The sequence below is a fragment of the Pipistrellus kuhlii genome, unplaced genomic scaffold, assembly GCF_014108245.1.
Source record: "Pipistrellus kuhlii isolate mPipKuh1 unplaced genomic scaffold, mPipKuh1.p scaffold_m20_p_6, whole genome shotgun sequence".
In the NCBI taxonomy this organism is placed as follows: Eukaryota; Metazoa; Chordata; class Mammalia; order Chiroptera; family Vespertilionidae; genus Pipistrellus; species Pipistrellus kuhlii.
The window spans coordinates 33,274,045-33,287,693 of record NW_023425562.1 but is presented as its reverse complement, the minus strand read 5'-3'; positions in this window follow the sequence as shown (position 1 = coordinate 33,287,693).

Sequence of the window (13,649 nt, the reverse complement as noted above, 5' to 3'; positions counted from 1 at the left end):
AGGGGCTGTGTGTGTGCACAGGAGAGGGGCTGTGTGTGTGCACAGGGGAGGGGCTGTGAGTGTGCACAGGGGAGGGGCTGTGAGTGTGCACAGGGGAGGGGCTGTGTGTGTGCACAGGGGAGGGGCTGTGTGTGCACAGGGAGGGGCTGTGTATGTGCACAGGGGAGGGGCTGTGTGTGCACAGGGAGGGGCTGTGTGTGCACAGGGAGGGGCTGTGAGTGCACAGGGAGGGGCTGAGTGTGCACAGGAGAGGGGCTGTGTATGTGCACAGGGGAGGGGCTGTGTGTGCACAGGGAGGGGCTGTGAGTGCACAGGGAGGGGCTGAGTGTGCACAGGAGAGGGGCGGTGTATGTGCACAGGGGAGGGGCTGTGTGTGCACAGGGAGGGGCTGTGTGTGCACAGGGGAGGAGCTGTGAGTGCACAGGGAGGGGCTGAGTGTGCACAGGGGAGGGGCTGTGAGTGCACAGGGGAGGGGCTGTGTGTGCACAGGGAGGGGCTGTGAGTGCACAGGGAGGGGCTGAGTGTGCAAAGGAGAGGGGCTGTGTATGTGCACAGGAGAGGGGCTGTGTGTGTGCACAGGGGAGGGGCTGAGCGTGCACAGGGGAGGGGCTGTGTGTGTACACAGGGGAGGGGCTGTGAGTGCACAGGGAAGGGGCTGTGAGTGCGCAGGGGAGGGGCTGTGTCTGCACAGGGGAGGGGCTGTGAGTGCATAGGGAAGGGGCTGTGAGTGCGCAGGGAAGGGGCTGTGAGTGCGCAGGGGAGGGGTTGTGTCTGCACAGGGGAGGGGCTGTGAGTGCATAGGGAAGGGGCTGTGAGTGCGCAGGGAAGGGGCTGTGAGTGCGCAGGGGAGGGGCTGTGTCTGCACAGGGGAGGGGCTGTGTCTGCAGAGGAAGGACAGCGTTGTCCACCTGCTGCCATTAGCCCCCTTCCTGGCCACGGCCCTGCAGCTCCTGGAGCCGAGGCAGAGGTGAGGGGCTGGGAGAAGACAGCCACGCAGCAGTGGCTCCTCTCAGACTTGAGGGGATCAGCCTGACTCCTCCGAATAGGTCACCACTCCCTATTCCCATATTGTCTCCCTGATGAGCCCCCTTCGGTGGTTACTCAGCCCTGTCGCCTCCAGCTCAGTGGGTGCCCAGCTGCCATGTTACAGGGTGGGTCAGCTGGTGAGGTGCTGGAACCTTCTGGCGATGCGGCTCTTTCTGTCCACCCCCCCAAGCTACTCCGCTCCCCACCACCTGGCTCTAGGCCCCCGGCCGCCCCAAAGGGACTGCGGAGCCACATTTCCCCTCCGGAATCTTCAGTTTCCCCCAGGCCTGGCCCTCCCATTGTTTAGGGAACAGAATCAATGAGGCTAATGGCTAACACTTTCTGGGCTATGGGGAGGGAGGAGCAGCTGTTTTACTATGAATCCTATCCTGGGAGAAAGACCTTTGAAAGTATTTGAAACATGCTCTCAGATAATGATGTGTTTGTTCTCATATGGAGCATCAGAACCGAACCAAACCATCCTGTGTTTCCTAAGGCTTTTGTTAATGGGATACAGAATCATTATAGTTCAGCTACTCACGCCCTATTGCTGTGAGAAGACAGAAGTCTTGGACCCTTGATGGTTGGTGCTCTTGCATTAAAACCATTTGAAGAGTGAGTGACTCAGAGAGAGGTGTACCATTATCTATAGCAAACCTTCATCTCACCGATGAGATGGTTGCTAGAAATCACTGACGGAAGCACACCTCTGGTTTGTGTCACAAAGAACAGCATTTAACTAAAGTTAAGGATGATCTCACCTTTACAGCTCTAAGAGACACACAAGCCCTAATTGGTTTGGCTCAGTGGATAGAGCATCGGCTTGTGGACTCAAGGGTCCCAGGTTCAATTCTTGTCTGGGGCATGTACCTTGGTGGTAGGCACATCCCCGGTGGGGGTGGGGTAGGGTGTGTGTAGGAGGCAGCTGATCGATGTTTCTAGCTCTATATCCCTCTCCCTTCCTTTCTGTAAAAAAATCAATAAAATATGTTTTCTTAAAAAAAGAAATGCACAAGCAACCTTGATATATTCATCTATAGCAGTGACTTTCAACCTTTTTCATCTCATGGCACATGTAAACTAAATACTAAAATTATGCAGCACACCACAAAGTATGTCTTGCTGATCTGACCAAAAAGAAATAGGTATAATTTTGATTCACTCCTATTGTTGTTGGCTGTTGTCACTTTTTTTTTTTTAATTTGACAGTCTAAGAGAAAAGAGGTCAATGCCTCCAAATAAATAGTCAGGTGTTGCATGTTTTAAAAATTCTTGCGGCACACCAATGTGCCTGCCATGGCACACCAGCTGGAGACCTCTGATCTGTACATACAAGGTGGATGTGACTTGCTCAAACTTAGGCCACTGCAAGAAGTTTACTAAGTTTGGTGCATGTGATAAAATGTAGGTTGTCGTAGTCTGATTCCAGGGTGGAGAGAAAGTCCACTTCAGGTTCCCATGTCTGATACAACAGCTGGGAGATTCATCTGGAAAAAATAAAAATGGCCCTTGAAGGCAGCTTCTTGCTGACTAAACTCAGGGGCCCTCTGCTGGACTACATCACTCAGGACTCAGTTCTTGGACCTTCCCCCATGGGAAGGACAACCATGGCTTCTGAGCCTGAGTGCTGATAGGAACCCTTAAGACGGCTTTTGGTCTCTAAAAATTCCTTCCCTGCCGAAACCGGTTTGGCTCAGTGGTAGAGCGTCGGTCTGCAGACTGAAAGGTCCCAGGTTCGATTCCGGTCAAGGGCATTTACCTTGGTTGCGGGCACATCCCCGGTAGGGGGTGTGCAAAGGGCACATGGTTGATGTTTCTCTCTCATCGATGTTTCTAGCTCTCTATCTCTCTCCCTTCCTCTCTGTAAAAAATCAGTAAAATATATTTTTAAAATAAATAAATAAATAAAATAAAAATTCCTTCCCTTTTCCTTCTCTCACTTAAAAACAACTGTATCTGTCTATTCTATATATTCAAAAACACACAAAAACACATAACCCTAACCCCCCTTCCCTACACACGCATTACACACACGCGCATAAGTACTCTCTACCTGGTAATGAAGAAAGACTATTTTCTTTTTCTTTTTTTGATCATAAAAGGATGATGAGGTAAGTGATCTGATAACGGCTGCAGGGGAAATGCGATGAGCTAATGGGATTTTTTTTCATCTTTAATGAGAACGCCCTGAAACACATTCCGTGAGACTATGGTGAGCCACCTGATTGATGCAGCAAGGCTAAAGTTAAAATGGATTCTGTCCTGCTGTGGTCTGAAAAAGGCAGGAGCCAACAGCATCACCACAGAAGAGCCACTTAGTGAAGTCGTAAGGAGATGGAAATTGATTTTCTCCTGCCTGAGAAGTCTATCAGGACAGCCGGGTGGGGTGGGCTGGGAGGAGGGGAGAGACCGTGCAGGCTCTAAAGCGCTGAACTCAGCAACTAACCCAGAAGAGCCACGGGTCTGTGCTGGGAGCATGCAGTGTGCACAGGTCCCTCCACTGTGCGCGAGGCAGCAGTCCAAAGTCTTGGCTGTTAACAGAGCATGGTTACAATGGCCTGCCCCACAACATAGTTTGTAACCTTGCTGAGTTTTATGTAACCAAGGTTTTAGAAATTCCCACATAAAATTGGATTTCTCTTCATTCCAACCATTTAGGGCAGGATGTTTTTTAAAGTGGGTGTTTTTGAAGTCATGTACGCAGAATATAAGAAAAGAGACATACTGATTTTAAAAGGCAGGAAGAATTTAATTGCAGAAGAAAGGACATTCTTTTAAATGTAATAACAGTTTAGATAGTATTTTTAAACGAGAGGCCTATTTTTATAAAATATTTCAGGTACCCCAAGAGCACAGGTAAGGTCCTCTACCCGCTTAAGAAGCACAACGTGAATAGTGTGAACTGGAGTCCTCAGGGACCCAGTCTCTCCCTCCAACATGACTGTTATTGTCACATGAATGTTTCTTACTTGCCAGCATGTTTCTTATTTCCCAAAGCTGGATTGCTTTTTTGACTACACTAAAAAAGCAATCCAACTTTGCTTTCCTAGTGTAGTCAACTCATAGTTGGACCAAGTAGGGGCAGTGAGGATCCACTGGATGACAGGCCTCAAGGACCCTGCACAGAACTCATGTATTTGGGATCCATTGCACTTAGGTGGTGGTGGTGGTGGTGGTGGTGGCGGCGGCGGCGGCGGCGGCGGCGGCGGTGAGATCCCTCTGTCACGTGCAGTAAGCAAAGCGCCCTTCAGTGTTTGGGTAGGAACTAAAGTCAGTCAGTGCCTTTCCTGCATCTCCAAAGATTGCCATTTGCCTAACTCTTTACAGTGACAAGTCCTTTCTAACCACATCTTCAGTCCTGAGAGCCCCTCTCACAGGACTCAGAGTTCCTAGGAGCTTGTCTGGCTTCCCAGCCTGTGGCTCCCCGGTTTCCTAGGAGGGCCCACGAGGTCCAGAGGAACTGGGGACTTCTCCAGGTCACACAGCAGGCTGTGGCACCGGCAGGATCGCCGCCAAAACGCCCTGCCCCGGCGTCCTGGCCCCCAACACCCAGATCCCCACCAAGTTCTCCGTGCAGAGGCAGCCAGGGTTGTGGTCTAGAAAAAGGTTTTGTTGCTTATTACGCACTCTACCCTTTCCAGCAAAATGTGGAGTGTCAATGAAAAAAAAAAACAGGAAATATTCTACGCCAGCAGAAACGAAAGAATAGAAAACACCCGGGAGGGTGGAACGTTTCTGTTTGCTCCCCAGCCTCCCCTTTAGAAAACGCTGGCAAAGGTGGGAGCCTCCTGGGGCTGGAGGGCTCCCCACGCCGAAGCGGGCTCGGCCTGGGCCAGGCGGGAGGAGGGCACCGGGGGGTCGGCCAGCGCTTCCCACGGCGTCCGAGCTGCGGGCCACGCCGCGGGGGCGGGGCCGGGGCCGGGGCCGGGCGCTGATTGGCTGCGCGCAAGGGGGCGGGCGCGCGAATTTGGCGGGACCTGAGCTGCTGTCTGGCCCCTGGTTCCCCGGGACCTACCGGCATTCCTGCAGCGTTTGCGCCCCGCGCTGGCCACTGCTTCCCTGCGCTGATCGGCCAGGTCGCTGCAGACCCTGAGGCCTGGAGGAACCCCTCCGCCAGTCCCCCACTTTCGGCCTGCAAACTCGGGAAAGTGACCTTCAAGAGCAGCTCCGGAAGAAAGAAGCCGGTCTGACCACGGGCTCCGCTTCTGAGCCCGCAGGTCGTGGTCACCGCCGCCAGGGGAACGGTGGGAGAGTCTTTAAGTGACTCAAGCCTCCATTTGCCTCCTGATAAATTAAGAGGCGGGTCGTCATCTGTTACACCCCTGCTAATGCAAAGTGATGTAAATACCTCACCTCTTATCTGTCAAGTAGGTGTTAGAGAGTGGGAATGTTTGAACACTACTGAGGCCACGGACTATGCCCCAGATGGAGTTGTCAGTGCTGACACCAGGCCAGGCCTTGAGATACCCCTTCCCAGCACGTAGGCCTTCTTTCATTGATCACTGTCAGCTTTCTGAAGAACAGGATGACCCTGTGAATAACATGGTCCTCAATGGCATGATCCTGATGTTGCTTAGGAAAAACTGTTTTATCTTGGGTTACTTGTTCTGCAAAAACAGGATGTGGTTAATGGGCTTAAAAGCGGTCCTACACAAATGGTCACCACTGCTCTCCGGACTCCCTGCAGGGAGAATGACAAAGCAGTCACCCGGCTAGCCAGCCGAATAATAAAGGCTCCCTAAATTTTAATTTGGTCTGGGCTCCAGTGGTGTTCACTCGCCTTCGCTCCACAACAGTAGGTAGATCATTTTCGTTTAATTGGTGAAGAAATGGAAATTTGAGAGATTAAGTGACTTACATGACTTGCCTGAGGCCACGCACCTAGAGAGCAAAGTGTTCGGGCAGCAGACCTTGGGTTGCAGGGACTCTTATTTTCAGAGCTACAAAATCCCTAGAGAATATGGTAAAAGCTATGGACACTCCAACCACCCCACCCCTGGCCACGCCCCTGCCCCAAATTTACACACAGGTTAAGTGTTCGTACCATCTTAAAGGGCTCATTGATTCTCTGCCTTGCACATGGCCTTTCGGTTCCTACCTCTGGGGAATGTGTTGAAGACCAAATGTAATGGAAAACAATGCTATAGAAGTGACATTATTCTATTAATATGTGTTCCTGAGGGTATGGCAAGGATATGTTGAGGGACACCCACCAGGTCACCTCTGCTTTTGGAATGCCTTTAATAGCCTTGTTGGATGAATTCCTGCAGTGTTTCCCAAACTTTTGATGTATGTGTACCCCTTCTATAATTTTCGTAACGCTGAGTACCCCTCGTACTCATGAGAACGTAGAATTAGGCGCAGCTAAGCACGGTGCAGTGCATATCCCCACCAAACTCCGGTGCAACGTGTACCCCCACCAAACTCTTCCCGTGCCCCTGGGGGTACGCATACCACGTTTTGGGAAACACTGGGCAACTCAAATGCCTACAGACACTGGGCAGGCACTGGGCAAGCAAAGGAGTGAGGCAATAGGCACTGTGACTGTGGCTAAGGACCTTTGCTCTTCAAACGGGGTAGCCGGTTAGCTCTGACTGTGGTCTGTGGGAATTAGCGCTCTGGTGTGCTGTATCTTCTCATTTTCCAAGAGTAGGCTGGAATTCCAATGCTGATATGAAATAGCCTTTCTTTCCCCCTGTCCTGTACTACCCACATTGTCAGGTAGATATAGATATTTTACATATGGATCAACACTCACTAACAATTAATTCTAAGTTTTACTCATTTGTTTGTTCATTATATTTTGCTTTCTTGGTTTTTTGGGTTTTTGTGTTTTGTTTTTTCAAGTGGCTAGAATATATGCTCTATTCAGTTTTTTTCAGAATGATTCGCTGGCCTGGTTGACATATTTTGAGTACTCTGTATTCGGAAGATGCCTTTGTTTTTCTTTCATATTTGAATGCTGGCTGTATTGTAATGGAATTTATAGTTCAGATTAATACTTTTTAAAGAAGTGTTTAGTCTCATTCTTTAAAGATTAAGTTGAAGGGGAGTGGGTGTTCCACTGACTGCGGCCCCTCCGGTAGCCAGTACCCTACCCTGTTCGGGGGTAGGGCCAGCCCACCACTACCTATGGCCCCGCCCCCTGCTGGCCCTGCCCCCATCAGCCTTTACCTTAATTGAGCGCATCTGTCTTTTTGCATCTATGATAACATACCCGTGAAGTGATTGGGTAACTTGTAACTGCTCTTTTTCTGGACCTCCTGGGGCACAACCAAATGTGCTGGGCGCCAGGACAGATACCACAAACTCCTTCGTTATCATGTTAATTGTTCCTGCACCCACATAAGTATGTGTCCATCATTTTATTTTTTATCCAATCCCAGGGGTTTCCCTGCTTTGCTTTCTCCTGCCTCTCTAATCTATCACCAATGATTTCATGTAACCCACCTACGTCCCTTCCTTTGATTGTAATCCTATATAATAAAGAGTTAATATGCAAATTGATCCTCACACGTAATGCAAGATGGCTGCCCTGCCCAGCTCCCTTCTCCCCCCCATCCCCCCATCCCTAATCAGCCTGTCCCACCCAAATTGAGGGTGGGGTGGCTAGCCAACCCTCCACCCCTCCACGGTCCCTCACCCAGGCCGGCCATGCCCCCACATGTTCCTGGAGCTGGGGGTACCCCAGGCAGGCTGCAGGCACTGCACTGGTCAGAGGCAAAGGTCATGGCTGTCCCTGGCCTAGAGACTCCAGAAAACCTCAGCAGTGACCAAAGACTAAGACCGAGTAGAAAGGTCCCCGCTGGGACTTATGGCTCAAAGTGCCGGGAGGAAGCAGAGCATCTTGAACCTGCAACCCTGGCGTCTGCACACCAAGCCTTGGGGCACACCACGACAGTGGCCCCTGTGGGTGAAAGGGGGAGGGCAGGGAGCTGGGGTGCAGAGCTGGGAGGGACCTAGAGTCTCTGGGAGCAGCCTGCCTGCCGAGGTTGCTGTGACCCGTGCACTCAGGCCTGGTCAAAGCCCCTGGTCTGCTCTGCCGCTTGCCTTCCAGGTGTGGCTAGCCCTGAGCCGGCTGGCCTTGCGCTCAGAGAAGCAGCTGTCCCTGGGCTCAGTTAAATAAGAGAAATCAAAGAGCCGAGAGTAAATATCCTCCCAGCCCCTTCCTACGCCCCTGGGTGAGGGAACAAAAAACAGCTGCTGCTTTGCATTTTATAATGAAAAGACGCCTGCTATGCAGAGAGGAGAGCTGATTCGTTTCCAGCAACACCTGGCGTGTTCCCTGCCCCAGCCCCGAAGTCTGACAGCACCTAGCGAAGGTGAGCCCACACAGTCATGCTGGCCTGGCTCCTGGCACGTTGGGAGTGGGAGCAAGTTTGAGCTGCATGGATTAAAAAAAAAAAAAAAAGGTAATGATTGAAAAGCATCTCTTTATACTCAACTGGCTCGATAAAACGCAGGATATAGCATCTGATTTTGTCTTCTGTGTTGATTTTGAGGCAGAGCGCAAATAAGTTCCTGAGAAAAGCAGGTAAAAAAACAAAGGGAAAGAGAGGATTCTGCCATCCACAGCACTAAACGTTGTTTTTTGGTTTGTTTTTTTTTCTTCTGTCCTTCAAGTCAGTATATGCCATTTAACCACTTATGGCGTTAGGTAATGAGCTCATGCTTCCTCTATTAAGAGCAAGCAGCAGTGCCTTTCCTGTGAGTCACATCCAGTTAATCCACTCAAATGGAGCATACTGAGCGGAGAGAATGGTGTCATTACACTGTATAAAGAACTTGGCATTAGGATGCTATTTGGCTGAAGATCTTACTTATTTTGCAATTTTAGAGAATGTAGACAAATCAGGCATTGAAAATGAATGTGCATGCTTAAGTGCATGACTTTATTTTCATCCATAACGACCAAACGACCAGTCACCAGGAGGTGCATTAATGGGTCTTGAGGTGTGGCCCGGGCCAGGACTGGGGGACCTGAGGCCGGGCCCCCGCTGGGACATGATACTGTGTTCCCCACCTGGCGGGGCTTGACCTGAGTAGGGCCAGTGGGGTTGGGCCCGGACGGACACTTCTATTATAGAGAAAGGGCAAATAGCAGTATTAAAATATTTCCTCCAGTTAATTCCCTTTTAATGTGCATAAATTTCATGCACCGGGCCATATTGAGTGTATAAATACAGATGTAACCCGCCATTTCTCTGGAGCATTATCTCAATTCGTTGAGGTTCTGCATCTCAGCATGTCAACAGTTTGGCTCAAATAAACTCATAAAAATTCTTTACAGTGCCAAAACCGGTTTGGCTCAGTGGTGGAGCGTCGGTCTGCGGACTGAGGGGTCCCAAGTTCGATTCCGGTCAGGGGCATGTACGTTGGCTGCGGGCACATCCCCGGTAGGGTGTGTGCAAGAGGCAGCTGGTCGATGTTTCTCTCTCATCGATGTTTCTAGCTCTCTATCCTTCTCCCTTCCTCTCTATAAAAAATCAATAAAAAATAATTTAAAAAATATAAAAAAAATTCTTTACAGGTTTCAGTGTTGTTTTGTTTTGTTTTGTTTTTATGCTAACAAAAGGAAAGGGAAAGGCAAAAGCTGGGACATATTCACAGGATAGTCCTTTAGGCTCTGTTGACTAATGAGTTTGCTGACCACTGGGCTAGGGGGTGGAGCCACCACAAATACTCATTGGGTAGTCCTATGGTTTTAAGGGTGGAGATTTTAGGGGAGGTCCCAGGGGAAGATCTCAGTAGAATATTCACCAGTTTTCCAGGTATGTCGTTTCAGGGTTGTGCTCTCCAGATTGGTCAGTGCCAGAGCAGCTGGTCCTGAGGTCAGCCGTGGGGTCACTTGTCTGGTTTTACTGCTTTTTGGAGCTGAAATACAACTGAGGCCTAAACGTTATTTCTAGGTAGGAGAGGTCACCCTGGGAATGAGGGTCTACCCTACCATTGTTCCTGGCGCGGCACCTGGGGCTTTGCACCCTGGTGATCTTCTGTACTTGTCCCCACAATCCTTGCTCATGTCTAACTGCCTGCCACAAAGGGACAAACCACTTCAAATAATCCAGTTTTCTATTAGGATCACTGTCAATCCTTTTGGACAACTGCAAAGTTTTGCTTTTTTTATTTCACTGATCCCTATTACCCACTTAGATTGGAGACAGTTGTTTTTTTTTAGTTTGTGTTTTTTTAAACCTCCGGATTCTCAAAGTCCTTCAGCTTGCTCATGCTAATTTGACCTTTAAGGTGTCAGTGAAGCTGGACTGAACTCCTACCTCTTCTAAGTGAGAATTCTGGTCCCTCCCAGAATCTCTGGAAGTACGCGGTAGACTTTTTTTTTTTTCTTCCACTTACTCAAGTCAGTTTCTCTATTTCTTCCTTGCATTTAAACTGTTAAGTGTGAAAGCCAGGGTTCTTTTTGTATCTTGTCAACCCCTCTGGACATTACCCTAACCCCTTTCGTGTCCTAAATGCCACAGACGCAAGCCTGTGTGTAGCAGATTTGAAGGTTGATGGTAAGAAAGCTGAGCAACTACCTTACAGCTGAATATCAGACGTGTTTTTTAAAGGTCTGGGCCATTCCTTGCTACTAGGGAATTTTCACACAGCTGCCATTGTTTTACTGATTTTCTGGATAGTTCCTTTTCTATTTAACTCAGCACTCTCATCACCTCATTCCTATCCTTTAAAAAAAAAAAATCCAATTGATGAATTGAGTGATTCATTAAATTTTTGAATTGGGGTGTTAAAAATAATCATTCATTAAAATCTATATGTATGTATTATGCCGATTTCGGAGAGGAAGAGAGATACAGAAACATCAATGATGAGAGAGAACCATTGACCTGGCACTGATCCGCAGCCGAGGCATGTGCCCTGATCGGGAATTGAACTGTGACCTCTTGGTTCACAGGTCGATGCTCAACCACCACCCCACACCAACTGGGCACAAATAATCATTCTGTTTGAAGTTTTACCACATGTGGTTAACCAATTCTTGAAAAATATAAATTTAGAAAAGTCTTTAAAATTCCGGTTTTGAAATTGGGAGTTCTGACTATTCTTAAAATTTGCTGTTCTCTCCATAGTGAATAAGCTCTTATAGTGATTTTACATTTAATACAATATTGTATGTATTATATAAAAAATTTACTGTTTTGGCCAAAACCGGTTTGGCTCAATGGATAGAGCGTCGGCTTGGGGACTGAAGGGACCCGGGTTCGATTCTGGTCAAGGGCATGTACCTTAGTTGCGGGCACATCCCCAGTAAGGAGGTGTGCAAAAGGCAGCTGATCGATGACTCTCTCTCTCATCGATTTTCTAGCTCTCTCTCTCCCTTCCTCTCTGTACAAAATTAATAAAATATATTTAAAAAAATTACTGTTTTGTATAAACTGTCACCTTGATGTTAATGATGTTGAATCCTATTTTCTACTGATACAGCTATTGGTAAGTAGTATGACAAATACCTATCGGGGTCCCAACTGGAAACGACACAAGCCAATTAAGATAAATCCAAGATATTTATTTACAAAGAGGCTGCAGGAGAGGAAGCCACAAGAATTAATGCAGTAACCAGCTGGTAGAAGTGTTCCTAAGGCAGATAAGGGATGAGAGCTGTTATCAGCCATCCAGTGAGAGAGGAAGCCATATTGAGTAGAACCTTTGGGTAAAGGATACAGCCCAATTTCACAGGGAGGGGATCTGGGGGAGAAATACCTTGATCTCTGTTCAGATTCTTGTTTTTCTGCTAGGGTTCCTCACTGGCAACAGCCAACAGGAATCCAGACAGAAGGGGAACTCACAGACACGTACAGGCCTGCCTTTCAGCAGCGTGTGGATGTGAAGGGGCAAAATGATAAAAGCATGTGCTGTTTATTTTCATCAGTATTCCTTTCAGTATTGACACGTTGATTGTTAATGAGGACTCTGGTTGTGGTGACAGAAACTCGATTCCATTTAAACAACAAAAAAGCAAAAACTGGAGGAACAGTAGTAGGGGAGGAGCTGATTTTAAGGAAATAAATGCTATTTATTGGGGTACACACTCATCTTTGCATGTTGCTTTTTTTTTTGTAACCAAGTGGGGACTCGGTCTCCAGCAGCACTGGGGTGCAATCTTTAGAGCAGTATTGTACCGTTGTAACTAGCTAGTTATGAATATTAATAGGAAGGAAACAAACAGAAGGCCAGGCATCGTAAGATGGTCATTTATCTGGGCAGCTTTACCAGGAAGTTGTAAGCCTCATACTCTCCAGGGAACTAACAGTCCATTCCCTGCAAATCACTGGAGTAAGGGGGCCAACAAGTGGAAGATGGAAGCATGCACAGTGAAGTTGGGATGTTGCAAAGGTGCCTGCTATCCATCTAACCTGGGAACAAGGATAACTGGCTAGGGCAGTGGTAGGCAAACTGGGTTGGGAGCCACATGCGGCTCTCAGGCCCCTTGAGTGTGACTCTTCCACAAAATACCACGGCCTGGATGAGTTTATTTGGAAGAAGTGGCGTTAGAAGAAGTTTAAGTTTAAAAAACTTGGCTCTCAAAAGAAATTCCAATCGTTGCACTGTTGATATTTGGCTCTGTTGACTAATGAGTTTGCCGACCACTGGGCCAGGGGGTGGAGCCACCATAATCACACAAAATCTTGGAGGGATAAAATCACCCAAAGTCTCTCTTGCTGCTTGTGCTCCTGCTCTTCATTTGCTCTGTGACCTGTGCTAATCCACCATGTGGCCCTAGAAGCAGTTGCTTGGCTCATGCCACGCGGACCTCACATGCAACAGACTGCAGCTGTTAACAGCTGACCTAGCCAGATGCTGGACTGGATTGGACCTTACTGTGGTCCAGAAACACTGGGCAATGGCTTTGATTCTAGCTCTGCTGAAGATAAAAATGGGACATTTTCCATGGCATGCTGGAGAGAGATGGGACCTTGAAGGGGAACTCCCTTAATGTTACCTCAGCAATGAAGTAACTCATCCTCCCATGGGGACCTTAGGAAGTTCTTATTCCTGCACATCCCAAGAGCTCCATTTCCACCAGCAACAGGTGGGGACAGATAGCCCCTCACCAATAACAGTATCATCAGACAAGAGATGAGCTCATCTTCCAACTCCGTAGAGAAAAGTATTGGAGATCTTTACTAAGAGATGTAAACGAAGTGTTGCATAAATTAGATGGGGAGATTGATCCGGAAAATGTTAATTCTTACCAAATTAATTTATAAGCATGATGCAATCCTAACCAAAATCTCACTTGAAATTTTTGGAAATATGAAAAATCTTAACTCATCAGGAATTTGTAGGCATACCAAGATTTTTTCAAAAAAGGAATTATCAAAGGCAACTTGCTTAATTATTAAAATGTATTATCAAGTGATTAAAATTAATATTAATACAATTAATATGTAATTAAAAGTGGAATGGCAAATTAATTGGACAAAATAGATGTGTGGAGATAGATGCATAAGTAAAGAACCAAAAACTACGGATGGGAATGAATTAACCAACAAGTGGTGTTGGGAAAATTATATGGGGGAGGGAATCATATTAGATCCTTAAGTCACATTTTATACTCAAATAACTTCCAAATGAATTAAAGAGAAATATAAAGAAGCATAAAA